This window comes from Oryx dammah, unplaced genomic scaffold, assembly GCF_014754425.2.
Source record: "Oryx dammah isolate SB20612 unplaced genomic scaffold, SCBI_Odam_1.1 HiC_scaffold_2, whole genome shotgun sequence".
Taxonomy (NCBI): domain Eukaryota; kingdom Metazoa; phylum Chordata; class Mammalia; order Artiodactyla; family Bovidae; genus Oryx; species Oryx dammah.
The window spans coordinates 79913954-79930607 of NW_024070186.1; the positions used below are offsets into that span (position 1 = coordinate 79913954).

Here is a 16654-nt window from a genome sequence, read left to right on the forward strand (position 1 = left end):
TGTTTACTTTGTAAAAATTGATCATGCTATACACATATGATTAGTGCAAATTTATGTATTCGTGTTATGCTTCCATAAAGTGTTTATCATAAATAATAATAACAATACTAATAAAATAGCACTGCCCTAGCCAGGCAGTTAGAGCAGAGCAGAGAATGAGAAAAACTGCAAGTTCTAGAGTCAAAGTAAAACACAGCTTTATATATTCCTAGCTCTGTGATATTTGGCAAGTCTTTACCTCCCTGAGACTCAGATTTTGCCATATCTCTTAAATAAGAAAAATACTTGCCTATCTTGTGGAGATGCTGTGATGATAATATAATATTTGTAAGAAGCAACAAGCTTACAGAATGCCTGGCCATCAGCAGATGTCAGTAACTCATTCATTTGTTCAAACACTTTTTATGTCAAGAACCATTCTGGGATATAAAAGCCAGTAAGTCATAGTTCTTGCTCTCTGATGAGTAATTTCAGTAATAGTTTACCCATTTTTATTCCCTTTTCCCACCTCTCAGGGGCCACGTGTAAACACCTTCCTATGGGCTCGCATGGCAGACTGTACTCTCTTTCCAAAGGCGTGTACCCCATCATGCTGTAGTTATTTGATTTATATATAAACAACAGTTAGATGGATGGATGGATGAATGAATGCATTTCCTTTGTCCTGTAGTATCTTATTCTTCCTTCCTTATTACCATACATCTTAATTTCACCTCTCCTTCCAATCCCTGTCACACTGTTTCGTCCCTTGATCCGCTACAAACAGAAGGAATGTTCCTTTCTCACTACTCCAATGATAATTTTATTTGAACTTTTTGGGAAATCTCAGTGTAGTATGGGAAACTGTGACTTTCACAATCTGTTAATCCTGTGGTTTGCTACTGGGTTCAGCCTTAACTGACTGTGTGTTCTTAGGTAAGTAAGCTTCTCTGGCTCTATTGTCTCACCAGTAAAAGTGGGGAAAACTATGCCTACCTCTGAAGGTTGTTGTAAAGTTTGAAAATGATGCAGTTCAAAGGACATGCCACAGAACAGTTGTTCATTGGAAAGGAGATATTATTTCAACCTTGTTTTGCATAACCTATGTAGACATTGTGTCTTTTTCTATAACGAAAAATCAACATTAACCCTATTTCAGCACTGTTCACAGTGCTCGTAAAGAGCAAATGTTCAACACATGTTTGAATAAATGAATGAATAAAAGATAAAACAAATTCCCCAATGCTAGTGGTAGAGAAAGAAACCCATACACAGTTCCCAAATACCAGATAACTAGTTAAAAATCTCTCTCTGGAGATGGATAATATAACAAGTGTCTGCCTGCTAGGGGATCATTCAGGCTTCCTATTGCTGCACACACACACACACACATGCACAAAAGAGGTGAATGGCATAGCCCTTTCATATTGCTGTAAGAACAAGCAATGTTAGCATGATTTTAACTGGCACCAACTGGATGTTATTCACCAGATGGTGACCAATTTAGATTGAGTCTGCCCTAAAGAATATTGCAGAGTTTTGACTTATGGGATAATACAGGTGATGGTATCTATGCGAAGAGCGTGTCTTCCACTTTGATTAGATTTTTGGAGGCTGGAAGCTGGCAAATGTGCTGTTAACTACTTACAAGGCTAAGTTAGAGCCATAAAAGTAAGTTTCCCATGTTTGCATGCAAAGCTCTTGTCTTTAAATTTCCTGCTGTAGTGAAGTGTCAACATTGCATAATAACCATCCTCCAAGACTTTATTAAAATCCTGACCTTTGCTTTAAAGCTTCTGTTTGGAAGGAGAAAAGCAAGGAGAGAAAATTAGGTCTTTTCTAACAGTCTCCAGGAGCTTTAGGCCATAGGCCAAGAAGACTCAGGCTGTCTCCTGGAAAACATGTCTTTGCCTGTCACCCTGTCACTCATCTAGATCAGTTCCCTTGGAGGTACTGATGGAGCACCACCATGAAGACAGCATTCTAAGGGAGGAGGAGCCAGTCTTAGGAGAAGCAATGGGGAGGTTGGGGTGCTGATTCATTAGGGCTATCCCATGAGGGGAACAACAGACCTCTAACTGCAGAACTCTTAGCAGGTAACAACTCCATCCAAACCCCTGCACTGACTTGACCAGTCTCCAGCATGGCTTCTAGCTGTGTGAGCTCCTGTGATGACCGCAGCCTTCCATTAAAATATCTGCCTGAGAAAACTCAAAGCTGCCAGGAAATTTTACTATTTGTTCCATCCAACATTTGATGATGGATCTCTGACTTCTCTTTCTTAAAGCATTTACAGTGATTGACTATGTATCTGTTACAATTCAAAAGCGTCTTTCTGTAGGACTTGAGAGCTACTTCTTTGAAATGTAGGCATCAGGAAAAATAGGGCCTCTGATCCCAGGTCTCTGTGGGAAGACCAAATCCTAACTTCAATAACTTCCAGTCACCAGCGACAGCTGGCCTAATTGGATTTACATTGATCACCCTCCTGTAATTTTTCACTTCTCTGACTCTATTGAGCCTCTACCCTTTCCCCACCTTCTTTCTCTCTTTACAATACCCAGATCTCCTCTGCACAGATTGGAATGGAGCTCAGGCCTTTCCCTTCCTGTCAGGAGTTCCTGAATCTAATCTATTTCCATTGGTTTAACTAATGTGAACTGTGTTTATCTTTGACATCTCCATATGGAAGAGCCCCCATTTATGGGGTTCACCTCTGTGCAAAGAGAGTTCTGGAGGGGATCTAGAGTTTACCTTTCACCTTTCTTTCATGGCTGTAGTTAACATAGCCTGCTAGGTTGAAGATATGAATGAAGAAAGTTCCCCACTGCATAGACCGATTTCCTCTTCCAAAATACTTGAGCTTCAATAGCTTGATATGTGTGTTTTGGCACACGAGCATGGACCTCTGATAAGACAAGGCTGAGCAGTTAGGAATCTCCACCTTGATGACTTGGTTACATCTACTTTTTTTCCTATACCCAGTGAACCAAACTGAGGGAACAGAGGCAATAAGGAAGAAGAGACAGAGGTTACATGTAAACACAGGGAACTTGGGGAGTGAGGAAAGGCATAATTGAGTCCTATAAGAGGGCTGTGGACAGCTAGAGAACGCCTATAGGAATTGGATTTGGATGAAAGTAAATTGGGCAGAGAAGTATTAAAAAAATTGAGAATTTAAAAGGATATGGAAGGTGACATAATTACTTTTTTTCCCTTTTCACATTTTTCTTTTTGGCTCAGTTCTTTCTGGCTCTTCACCTTCCTTCCAAAAACTTAAAGTAAAATATCTCTGTACAGTACTTTCTTTACCCTGCTCCCAGCCAAGAAAAGGTATTTATTGTTTTTCTTCCTCTCTTCCAATTATTCTGGCCTGGCAAAAAAAAAAAAAAAGAATCAAAATTGGGGGCAAGAAATTTGTGACTTCATATCTTTGGGTCTCAGCTTAGCAGTGAGAGTTTTGAACTAGATTCATAGTTCAGCAATTGTTTATTAAATGAATACTGTATGCAAATACTACTTATTTACTAGGGAAACATCATTTTATCCTCTTGGAGCTTACACTCTACTGAAATAAATAGTCAGTAAACAAATAAATTAAAGAGTGACATTATAAGATAGAGAATTTAAAATATATTTGATATGATTGTCAGCAAAGGCTTTGATGAGAAGGTAACAGTTGAGCAGGGATATAAATGAAGCTAGGGAGCAAGCCATGGGCAAGAGCATCCCAGGAATAGGGAACAGAAAGTGCAAAGGCTCCATGATGGGACCATGTTAGTGTGCTCGGGGCAACAGTAAGGAGCACACGGTGAGAGATTTGAGGAAGTAACTCAGTGTCAAGTCATGTATGGCCCTGTCTGGAAAATTTTCTAATCATGATGACAAGTCATTAACTATTTGAGAGCAGAGTATGATTTAATATTACCAGTAAAAATAACAACTAATATTTGCATAGCACTTCATTTGCATTTCACATGCGCCAATCTCTGTTCCCAGTGTTTCACTCATGTGCTGTGCTTAATCTCTCAGTTGTGTCCGACTCTTTGTGACCCCATGGACAGTAGTCCACCAGGCTCCTCTGTCCATAGGGATTCTCCAGGCATGAATACTGCAGTGGGTTGCCATGCCCTCCTCCAGGGATCTTCCCAACCCAGGGATAGAACCCAGGTCTCCCACATTGCAGGCAGATTGTTTACATCTGAGCCACCGGAGAAGCATTTCACTCTTATTAACTCATTTAACTTTGCAACCCTATATTGTAGATATTATTATCATCTTTATTATTTTACAGATAATGAAACTGAAGCAAAAAATGTTAACTAACATGAATGTTTTATGTGACTATGTTATAGAATTTGAATTTGAACCCAGCAATCTGGCTCTGACCTCAACCACTAGCCTGTATTTATTCTGATTTCCATTTATAAAGATCACTGTGAAGTATGAGGAAAGACTTTTGGAGGGCAAGAGTTTAAGCAGGGGGGGCATTGAAGAGTGAAAAGAATGACTTGGACTCTGGTGGTTGCGGTGAGGAGAGAAATAGCGATCAGATTTAAGATGTATTTTGAGGGCAGAGAAACAGATTTGTTGATAGATTCTATATGAGCTCTAAAAGAAAGAGAGGGATCAATGATGAATCCAACTTTTTGGCTTAAGCAACTGGGCAAAAGTAGTGTTTTTTACAAAACTGGGCTTCCTTGGTGGCTCAGATGGTAAAGAATCCGCCTGCAATGAAGGAGACCCAAGTTTAATCCCTGGGTCAGGAAGATCCCCTGCAGAAAGAAATGGCTACCCACTCCTGTATTCTTGTCTAGAGAATTCCATGAACAGAAGGGCCTGGTGGACTATAGTCCATGGGTTTGCAAATAGTTGGACACAACTTAAAAACTAACACTTTCAATTTTTTTACTTTTCCTACGATTCTAGAAAAACTGGAGGAGGAGGCATACATAAAGAGCTTGTTTTGAACATGTGAAGTTTCAAATGGGTATGACACATCTAAGAAGAGATAAGAAGGAGGCAATAGGGGAAACAGAGTCTGTGATTCCTATGGTATATTCAAATGTGAAAGATTTTATCACATAAACTCCTGAGATGAGATGTTCTAGGGAGGGACTATACGCATGCCAAAGACTGGATGGAAAACAAGGAGTCAAGTAAAAAAGAGTATGAAGAAGAAACAACTGTATCTGATGCTTCTAAACAGTTAAAGTAAGAAGGTCATGAATTGACCGTTGAAGTTGGTAAAGTGAAAGTCATTAGATACATTGCCTATGAAGTGTTAGGGACAAAGTCAGATTGGACTGGGTTCTAGAGAAAAGCAAATTCTGAGGCCCCCTTACAACTATTTGCAAAATAATTTAAAATAACTTGAAAAAAGAATTAAAGGCTAGCAGCAGAGGGAAGAAGCAAGTAATGATGCTTTTCCAATAGCCAGTCAATTTCAAAATATTTTGCTGAGCATTTCTAATGCACCCAACACTGTTAGGCACTGACATCAGTGAGTTTGCAACCTCATTCATTCATCCACAGTTGTTCACTGAATGCCTAGTAAGTGAGGTTTTCAAACATTTTCTAATTGTACAGTAATATTTTGCCATTAAGCAAATTTAAAAAGAAAAATACTTCCATAATTCTGACACATGAACATTTTCCACAGTCCTTTAAATCACTGTCCGTGTTTTCATACCTTTTACACAATCTTTTTAATTATGTCTTTTTGTTTGTAGACATAGTTTCATGATCCATTAATTATGACAGCAAATACTTTATTGTGTGAGTATACAGCACTGGTTATTTAACCATTTTCATTCTCAGTCACTTGTTTGTCTTAAAATTACAATATTAACATTGTGATGATTTGTCTATATGATATCATCCTCATCAAACTAGGAATATCTCCTCAAAGTCCAAGAGTACATCTGGTTAAATTCTGAATCACCAACATGTGCCTGGCAGAGTCAGGACTTCTCGAAAGCACATGAGACTATCTAGTGAGGTGGTTAAGAGCAAGAAGACTGCCTCAGTTTTCATTTTGCAGTCTTATCTTGTAGGCTTGTGGCCTTGGGCAAGATATGACTTCTCTGTCAAGTCTTCATATTGGAGATAACAACAGTAACTTAGACGACTGTGCAATTAAATTAACTGATATATACCAAGTGCCTGCTACATTGTAAGCATGTATTATAAAAGTGTTCAATGAGTGTATTATATAAGAAAAAATATTTGATGTCCTGAAATATATTTCATGAGTGAATAATAAATCAAAGACCAGTTTTGCTTCTACTTCATAAAATAAACTTTTAAAATTTTAGGTTGTTTCCTTTTTGGTACAATGTTGTGAACAGGTACTGTGTGCCAGGTATCCAGAGACAAATGCTTTCTCAGGATTGATTTCCATAAACGATAGAAATAAGTGAAACAACATGAACATGACTACAGCTTTAGTAATATTGTTGTTTTACCTTAGGAAGTTCAACCATTTGAGGCAGCAGTGTCTGAGTTTTGCATTGCTGTTCATCTCCAGCTGATACCTAGAGACTGGCACCTCCTAGTTCCACTTACTAATTCATGAGGATCTTTTTCCTTCACGTCTTTTTTCTCCTTTTCTTTAATTTCTTTCTTTGGATCTCAATTTCATGGATAAATAAATAAACAAGATTCAATTAGGTAACTCTTAAGAACAGAAAGAAAAGTGAAAGTGAAGTCACTCAGTTGTGTCTGACTCTTTGCCACCCCATGGACTATAGCCTACCAGGCTCCTCCATCCATGGGATTTTCCAGGTGAGAATACTGGAGTGGGTTGCCATTTCCTTCTCCAGAAGATCTTCCTGACCCAGGGATTGAACCTGGGTCTCCCGCATTGTAGGCAGATGCTTTACTGTCTGAGCCACCAGGGACGTCCTAAGAACAGAAGGTAAGTCAGAAACGTGGTACAGTAAAGCATGTGTGAAGAGACAAGTCTACTTGGCTTTTGTTGGGAGTCTCAGATATTAGGAAAGGTGTTGAACGGCCTTGCCAGCCAGGAAGGAATGGTGATGGACTATCAATAGAGAACAACAGAAGGTTCTTGAACAAAGAAGTCGACAGTCATTGTAAAGCTCCGGATGACTACATAGACTACCATCTAGAGTGGGAGAAGTTGGCTGAGAGCTCTTTCAGAAATCTGGAGAAAAGGGAGTGAATGAAAAGGAGTGATTCTTTTGAGATCGCTTGGTTCTATATCGATTATTTAATTCATTCACTAATTCAGTATACATGTACTTACTGAGTGCCAACTTTGCGCCAGGCACCTTGCTAGGCACACCAGTACACGCCAGTGGAAAATACAGATTACATTTTGTTGTCATGAGCAATAGTTTGTTCCCATGAGTGTTACTTGCGGCGGAGCGGGGCTCCGGACCACCAAGGTCGAGTATGTTTCTTCCTGTGGCGCTCTGGGTTTGGCACACGATGGGGGCGCAAATTCTGCACAGATTCATGGCTTTGGTGCAGCAGAGAGTTAAATACACAGAGCCAGGAAGAGGCAGTGTGACAGCGTTCTCGACCATGAGACCAGGATCTTGCAATGAGCCCAAGTGTACGTCTCTGTGTGGAGCAGAGGCACATCTACCCGAAGCGCCTGGCGTCGTGCCAAGCTGCGGGACCCACGCTCTCCTCTGCGCGCTCCAGTCTGCCCAGGAGGTGGCGGGGCGCCGAAGGGCCTAGCGCAGCCTCGGGTTGGCGGGCCGCGGGCCCGGCGCCGCTCCTCCTCGCCGCGGGCGGGGCTGCCCTCGGTGCCGCCCCGCGGCCTCGGCTCTTGGAAGCCCAGAGCGCGGGTGGCTAGCGAGCCGAGGCGGCGGGTGGAGCCGGAGCCGCGCGGCGGCGGCCAATCGCGCAGCGGCAGGGGAGGAGCCCCAAAGGGGGAAAAAAGAAAGTGCGGCGGAAAGTAAGAGGCTCATTGCGGGAAGACTGGCCGGATCGGGGTCCCCGGGGCTGGGCTTTGGCCAAGCGCACCGAAAGATTCGGTGCTGGGCGATCCTGCACTCATTCCCGCCGCCTTCACCACGTCCGCTCTTCCTCCCAAGAAAGGTGAGTCCGGTGCGGTGAGGAGGGCTTGTGGGATCACCGACCTACCGAATCTCAGGGTAGACGGATTCTGACAGATCTTCTCCTTCAATCCTGTTTTACAAAAGGGCAAACTGAGGCATAGAGCGCGGCAGCGGCTGGGAGAAGTCGCACAGCTAGTTAGTGCTGTGGTCAGGACTCGAACCCACTGTCCCGAGTCCCATCCTTGCTTTGTAAACATTTAAGTAACGCAGTTATGGGAGGGCTGCGCGTCGCTGCACCCTTCTCCCAGCTCTTCTGAAGGATCTACCCTGGTATACCCTCGCCTTGATTTCTCCGAAGTGCTGCTGTGAACCATGAGGATAGATGGGGGCAGTGTATCCCAGCGTTGCCACTGGGTATCACGTCTCTTCCAGCTTGGACCTGTGACAGCCTGGGTAAAGGCTGCTTACAGCTTCTCTCCCTCTTTCCCGACCTGTTTTCTCAGAAACATGCCCCGCCGAGGGGGGTCTGTCAGACTCCTGGTGGGGTCAGTGGAGAGGTGAGGGACATCCCAGCACCAGTCACCCCGTTTGGTACCCTGCTCTTTTCAGCCACAGGGGGAGCGGGGCCAGTGGTCCTGTGGGAAATACGATGCTTCTCATATAGGATTAGCTGACTGCACAGAACCATAGCCACTCTCACTGCTAAGTCCTGGGCAGGAGGGAGGCAGCTGAGTTGCACAGAAAAATCACAAACACAAAAGCAAACTTCTGCCGTTTCCTTTAAGAGTCAGTCAGTCCCCAGCCTGTCTTGCCTCCACCCCCTCGTTGTGAAATCCTGAAACACTGCTCTGCTCCGGGAATCTCAGGTTAGCTACCAGCTGAGGAGGAGGATTTACCTGGCTTTCTCTCCAGCTCTGCCACGTTTTAATTGTGTGAACTTGGGCAAGTTATCCAGTCTTTTTGATACTCAGTTCTGTTTTTTGTTTTGTGTGTGCCTGTGTTTTTGGTCCAGCCATAAAATGGAGATTTTAGTGGTCACAAAGAGTCCTTAGGTCACTTGGGAGGATGAAACGGGGTAATTCAGACAGCATGGTTATCACAGTGCCTGACTTGGCACCCGGTCAATTTGACATCGATGGCAGCAATTGTAAATATTGTTACATGTTAACCTTGGAGACAGTGGGTTTTTTAGAGCTGATTTTTCAGATAGAGTGACTTTTTTTTTTTTTTAATCTGGATGTCCTGGTGTTTCCTTCTTTGGAGTTTGAACAGCTCTTTTATAGTGTTTTCTGAATGCCCTCTACATGTGACTTTGATCGTAGATGCTTGACTTGGAATAGAAAATGTTTCTCAGTGATGCCGATTCCCTGCTAGTTTTTAGGTCAAACCTCAGTTCTGTGAAACTTTGATCTGAGGCTGCCTTTATTGGCAAAGAGGGTCTTGAATTTGATGAGAGGTAGAAAGACAAGAGGAGAAGTTACAAGTTTCATCTACGTTGCAGACTATTCTAAGGCTTTTATTCCTGCTGTCTCAGGTCAGGCAAGCAGCTTTATACTTTTCAGCTAGGGTAGGAAAACAAGAAGATTTACATGCATTTCTTTTGGATTATACAGTGGTGCTCCTAAATTCAGTCCCTCTGGACACAAACATCTAATGTAAACACAAACATCCACATGTGCCCGCCCCCTCTAGTCATCCTTTATTATTGGCATTATTGGTATTTTAAAATGAAGTAGTGTCCCTTATATACCCCCATCTGGAATGTAACAATTGATTTTATTCTGATTGACTTCATACGGTTATATACTATTATCTCCTGGCTGTGCTATAAGTCCCTGAACTGAGCATCCAGTATTTAGTTGGCTGCCTGCTTCACGGTCCATTGCATATGCCTGTAGTACTGAAGTATGCAGGGTGGGGGTGTGATACACCTGGAGGAAAGGACAGAGTTTGGTGGTACGCCTTAGGTAGCTCCCACACCAGGAATTTGCAGAGGATGGGAATGCTTGCTTCTGTCAGCCTGTTCCGTGTGCATGCATTGTGATGAGCTGGCCAGGATACATCTGAACGCGTGCCTGAGAGACCGGGGACTTGTAGGGAAAAGGAAAATGTTCAAAATAAGGTCAGAACAAGGGGATGGGAGATTGAAAGCTGACTCCTTTTAGTTCTGGTATTTCAAAGAAAGGTTATTCAGTAATACCTTTTATCCTTATCTAGACTGTTACACACACACACACACACACACACACACACACACATATATGTATGCCTTTACAATTTCTAGTGTATTCCATATGTATTATCTTCATTGCTACTTACAATAGCCTTGAGAGAAGGACATAATGGGTGTAGTAACAGTGGAAGGATAATAGGATGATATGATAAAGTATGAAAAAAGCTGGTTTTCCGATCAAATTAAAATTCGGTTTCTAATTCATACGTAGCTGGGTAATACTAAGCAATTCATCTCACTCTAAAGTGGAAAAAATGCTTACCCCAAGGATTCATATAAAGAGTAAATTAAGTCAAATAATGTAAAATGAGTGTAGTGAGTAGGTGCTCATTAAATGATATCTCTTCTTAGCTGATCTCAGTTTGTTGAGAAGAAAATTGAATGAGAGTCAGAGAAAGGAGAAGTTGTCAAGGGTCAGGTGGTTAGTAAATTTCAGTCTTAGAAATACAGTTCACATCTTTTGACTTCTAGTGGAAGGCCTTTCCCATCACTTCCTGTCATCTCTCCAATGACATCATTAGCCATTTACTTCAGTTGTTAGGGTGACCTTACTTATTTGGTGATTTCAGGGTATCCATTTTGTCCTGAAGAGGACAGTTCTTTTCTGAGAGAACTATGCTCTGTAGAGGTTGGTGGGGCAGCTGTCAGGAGAAGAAGTTTCAGAGTGATGAATCTCTAGGGCAGCCTGTCTGTTCACATGTGTTTCATGCAGTACACCTTCGGTTCCTAGGCAGAAGAGTACCATGAAGACATAAAGTGCAGAGTTACGTCATGCCTTTCTTCCTGTTCTGGGTGGTTTCTTCTTTCTGCCATCCTTGTGCTAACACTCAGGGTCTTAAGAAGATTGAGGAACAAATGCCATGAGTGACCACTGCATTTTTCTCTTCTTTTGTCCAATTCGAAGGATGGAAAGGGTGGGATATAGTGAACAGTGTGCAGAGGCAGCATTTATAGGAAAGACCACTGCCGGCTGGCGATGCTGATCCCTGGTCTGGGGTTTCAGTCTTCCCGGTGGAAACTGATGGCTGCAGGCTTATGTAGGAAAAGGAACAGATCTGTTTCTGGTCCAGACAGTGGGGCCATTTATCTGTTGAGACCCCCCACAGGCCTTCTGGTTTCTTTGCTTTGCAGCAAGCAGACCGGCTGGCAAATACATTTAGGGGAGAAACACTGTGCTTCTTGCTTTTGGCATCTGGAGGCATATGTTTGCTTTTGCCAAAAGGTAGGCGGTCAGCGTCATCTTACCTGGCACGGTTAGAAAAGCAGAAAGGAGCTGGAGAAAATCAGAGGAAGAAGCAGAAGAAACAGCTAAAGGTTATCTCTGACACACACACAGTTTCATTTGTTGCTCAACTTTGTCAGGCTTTTGCTGGTGACACAGATGTAGAATCTGGTGAGTCACTATTGCCTTCCCTGTGAAATATTAAAGAGAGCCACCTACTGTGCTCTCTACCCATTTTGGAAATTGTTCTGTGGGAGAAATAGAAACCCCAAAGAACAGGAAGGTTACAGAACATTTAGTATCTGGTATTTGGGGGGATTAAATCAGGTTAGCTACTCATTTCCTCTTTTTCTATTGAAAGTGAGCATTCATGGCTTACATTGGAAAGGTTGTTAGGGGACCTCCTTCTGGTCCGACCATGTTCTGACTAGCTCTAGCAGCTGTGGCAGTGTGGAGTCTTAGCGTCTGGAAGATTCCTGAGGCGAGATATTATGCTCAGCACCTCATTCATGAGAGGTATTTACTATACATTAATTCTTTCTTCTGCCATCAGTTCTTTTAATTTGTTAATCTGCTCAGTTGTGAAAATCAAAATTTAATGATTTTTGATTAAATCATTCAGTGATCTGTTTTTAGTGATCCCCATGAGGGTCAGATACCACTGAGCGACTTCACTTTCTCTTTTCACTTTCATGCATTGGAGAAGAAAGTGGCAACCTACTCCAGTGTTCTTGCCTGGAGAATCCCAGGGATGGGGGAGCCTGGTGGGCTGCCGTCTATGGGGTCGCACAGAGTAGGACACGACTGAAGTGACTTAGCAGCAGCAGCATATGGCTTGTCCTAAGTGGTTTAGCAGCATCATATCATTCAGTCCTTATAGTCATCCTGTGTACTTTTGAGACAACTGAGACTCAGAGAGGTTATATAGCTATGTGTCATGTAGCACAAAGCAGGCCCCACTGCTGAGACGCATCTTTGCCTTTCACTTTAGAGCTAAGAAAGACCTGAAATTCTGCAGCCTCTGAACTAGAACTGAGGACCTGAATTGAGACCCATGACCCACCCCTCCCCATTCCATCTTCTGATCCTGGTATTATCTTGCCTGTGCTGGGGGAAGCCGCATTACCTTTGGGCCTAAAGTGTGAAAGAGCTGGTTTAGTGAATCTTTAAGGCTCTTCTGCTGCAATGCATTGTTATTTTTCTCTAAGATTCCTTTCAACTCTGAAATTCTATCACCACATCTCTTTGTAAAATTCAAGGCTAAAGATTGAAAGGAAATGAAGAGAAAATGCCCTGATTGTTTTATGCCAAGAAACCTATTTTCTGGTTAAACAGAGGAGGGCAAAGGAAATCAGCATTCATCAGTGCATGTACTTCTGTCATTTCATTTAAGCATAAAATAACTCTCAGATCTATATTGTTGTCTGGCTTTTACAGATGAAAGAACTGAGGCTCTGAGAAACTTAGAGAATTGCCCACAGTTATCCAATTAGTGAGGATTAGAACCTGTGTGCCTGAGCACACAGCTCTTCGGTCAACTCTCCAGTGTTTATTAGACACTATACCATAAGACCTGAGGACTCACATAGCTAGATTTATCAATGTCTCCTCCTGTATGTTCACACCACACCACCTTAAACTACTATCTCCTTTCTCCTACTTTTCTTTCCAAACCTGCTACTCAAATTTTTCTTGATTTCTCCAAGTTTTGGAGATCCTTTAAAATGCTTGTAACATTCTTTCTGTCTCTATGATAATTATGATTTTTAAAAAATTTCTTTTTATTACTGTTGGCCAGTAACTTGTCCCTTAGTATTCTTGTACAAGTCCCTGATGAATACCTAAACAACTGAGGACATGTTACCCTGCCCCATTCCTAGTGCAAGGTCCTGTACTCAAAATGTGCAGAGTTTAAGGAATGATGGGTTCATGCTATGCCATGTACTGTAGCATGGGCTTTCTAGTTTTCTCATACTTTATCACATGTGTTCAGTCACTCAGTCATGTCTGACTCTTTGAGACCCCATGCACTGTAGCCTGCCAGGGTCCTCTGTCCATGGCATGTCCCAGGCAAGAAAACTGGAGTCGGCTGCCATTTCCTCCTCCAGGGGTTCTGCCCAACCCAGGGACTGAACCTGCGTCTCCCCGGTTTCCTGCATTGCAGGCAGATTCTTTACTGCTGAGCCACACCAGGGAAGCCCATACTTTATCATATCATGCATTATTGCAAAGCCTGTCTCTATAAACTAATAAAGTAACTTTATTATTATTTTTTTAAATTTTGTAGTCACAAAATCACACTAAGGATGAGGAGTCACAAATTTTAATAAGGTTGAATATCACTGGCTAAATCATGGAAAAAGACATTTTAATCCTAATAATACAGGGCATTTTGCTGCAAACACAGTGAACGATGACACTGAAGTTCATGCTTACATATATTGACAGCAAGGCCAGTGTCAGATGACATAAATGAATTACCTGCAAGAAAGTAGGAAGTTTCCAGGGAAGTGGGCAGCTGCAGTGAACTTTGATCTTGATTTCTAAGAGCAGTGAAAAAGTCCAGCTCTTACTTGATATAATTGGATGACCTTTTTTGACTAGTTTATATGTAGGAGATGCCTGCGGTTTTTTCCTGTCCAGCATGTAAGCTCTTATGATTACACAGGCTTCTTCTTTTCCCAATCAATGCTAAAAGCAACAGAAAAGAGAACCAGTCATTTTATAAACTCTGATAGCTGAAAATGTTCTTTTCATAGATAACACAGTCCCTTCTTTAAGTCAGTTAGGGTTAGATGCTATGGTGACCTAAAATTATGGTTGTGTAAGATTGTGGGCTTTACCATCAGACCATCTTCCCTGGGTTTGACCTTGAACAACTTATGTGGTCTGTCTCTACTTTATTCTTATCACCTGTGAAAGGGATAATAAACACATTTCATCTAGCTTTTGGTTACTGTCAGTCAGATGCCAAAACATTTGTCAAGATCATGGTATGTAGGAATTTTAACCTTTATTAGAATTAACAACTGCAATGATATTCACATGCATGCCCAAATTTATACTGTATTAGAAACTAGAAGGCCTAGGTTGGAATTAAGTTTTTGGCCCTTAAAATGCTTGTTATTATATACAATGCAGACAAATTTTTTTTTTTCCTTTCTTACAATAATCTGATGTAACCAAAGTAAATGTTTTCAGCATTATTTAACATCCTGAGTTTGAGAGGCTGGATATTTGCGGTCACACAGCCAGTGAATAGTGGAGCTGGGACTTGGACTCTAGCTTTCTAACTCCAAGGTTGTGTTTTTTCCCCCTTGATCATTCAGTCCACCAACCCTGGTACTGGTCAGTGGCTTTTCCTTCTCTGAGAGTCCTTTTTCTCACCTTCAGAATGAGGAAGTTGGATGGGGTGCTCTCCAAGGCATGGTGTGCTATGAGTCTGTGCCTGTAGAGTGTTGACTTAGAGGCACCATGGGAAGCTAAGAGTAGAACCGTACTCTTAGTTCCATGGAGGCATCCGTACATATGTCATGGCACGAGGAATGTCATAAAATCCAGATACCTGGCAGCCTTTTGACCTCAGTGAGAATCACAAGTGAGCACAGGACTAGGAGGCAGATCCATAAAGACACCTTCTGTGTCCTTATGGATGTGACTTTGCCATGTTTTCACAACCTGCAACTGTTTTCCCCTTCTGGATCCAGGTTTTGGGGTGGGAGGAGTAAATAGACACTTGGATTAGGCATATTGACATTTATTGTCTGGTAAATGAAAAGAGATTATATATATATATAAAATATATATAAAGGAAGGAAGCTCTTCCTAAAGGAAGCTCTGTAGCACCATTAATCACCATAGTAGTAATGTGTTAGTTGCTCAGTTGTGTCTGACTCTTGGTGACCCCATGAACTAGCCTGCCAGACTCCTCTGTCCATGGGATTCTCCAGACAAAAATACTGGAGTGGGTAGCCATTCCCTTCTACAGAGGATCTTCCCGACCTAGGGACCAAACCCTGGTCTCCTGCATTGCAGGCAGATTCTCTACCATCTGAGCCACAGGGAAGTCCCTATTAACCACCATAATCTTCTACAAAGAAATAAAGGAATAAAATATGTAGCTTGAATTTGGATTGTCGTATTATGAGTGCATATTTTCTGCTTTCTTCTTTTGAGTTAATTTAGTGCCCATTGAAGAACCTTGGCTGTCACTGAAATAGATATAGGATTTCATTCAGCTTATAGAAATGATGGACACTTGTGAGTGTAATACATACTAAAGAGCACTTTTCTGGAAGATTATACTTCCATTTTCCAATTTCAGTGTAAGACAATGATAGGATTGGGCTCTGAATGGATAAAGTGAGTAATGAAAAGCTGGCTGGCTTTGAAGTCAGAGTTGGATTTGAATCCTAAATACTGATTGTTTAGCCTGCCCAGACTTAGTTTTGTCATCTGTGAAATGGTAAAAAAGTCCGTTCTAGCCATCTCCTGGTTAGACAGACATCTATATTTATATCTACACTTATATATATATATTTACTTATAGAGGTTAAAGTAAGATTAAATATATTAAGTCCATGGCTCTTAATATCTGGCTCCTAAAAGGCCTTCTTTATCTACTCCTCCCTCTTAACTCAGCACTACTGTTACTCCAAAACCTTTCCCCCATCTTTTTTAAAAGTCTGTATTGAATTTGCTGCAATATTGTTTCTGTTTTGTGTTTTGATTTTTTGGCTGGGAGACATGTGAGATTTTTAGCTCCCATACCAGGGATCAAAGCTGCACACCCTGGGTTGGAAAGTGAAGTCTTAATCAACGGATCACAAGGGAAGTCCCAGCCTCTCCCCTTTGATGAAACTCAGATAAAACCATGCTGAAGCTGAAGCTCCAATACTTTGGCCATGTGATGTGAAGAGCTCACTTATTGGAAAAGACCATGATGCTGGGGAAGATTGAAGCTAGAAGGAGAAGGGGACAACAGAGGACGAGATGGTTGGATGGCATTACTGACTCAATGGACATGAGTTTGAACAAACTCCGGGAGACAGTGAAGGACAGGAAAGCCTGGCGTGCTGCAATCCATGGGGTCACAAAGAGTCGGACACAACTGAGCAACTGAACAACAACAACAACAACAACAACAACGGATAAAACCAGATAAAAAGTGGGAATATACCAAGTAGG

The 16654-nt window shown here is 42.0% G+C and overlaps 1 protein-coding gene across 2 annotated transcripts in view; it reads left to right on the plus strand.

Moving 5' to 3' along the window:
- The first annotated feature begins 7888 nt into the window (after nucleotides 1-7888).
- The window catches only part of LOC120872697 (interleukin 1 receptor accessory protein), a 151001-nt gene continuing 142235 nt past the window's right edge, over nucleotides 7889-16654 (plus strand). For both annotated transcript variants that reach the window (XM_040253252.1, XM_040253260.1), the window contains exon 1: nucleotides 7889-8052. The gene's annotated coding sequence lies outside the window, so the exon portion shown is untranslated. The remainder of the gene's footprint in view (nucleotides 8053-16654) is intronic.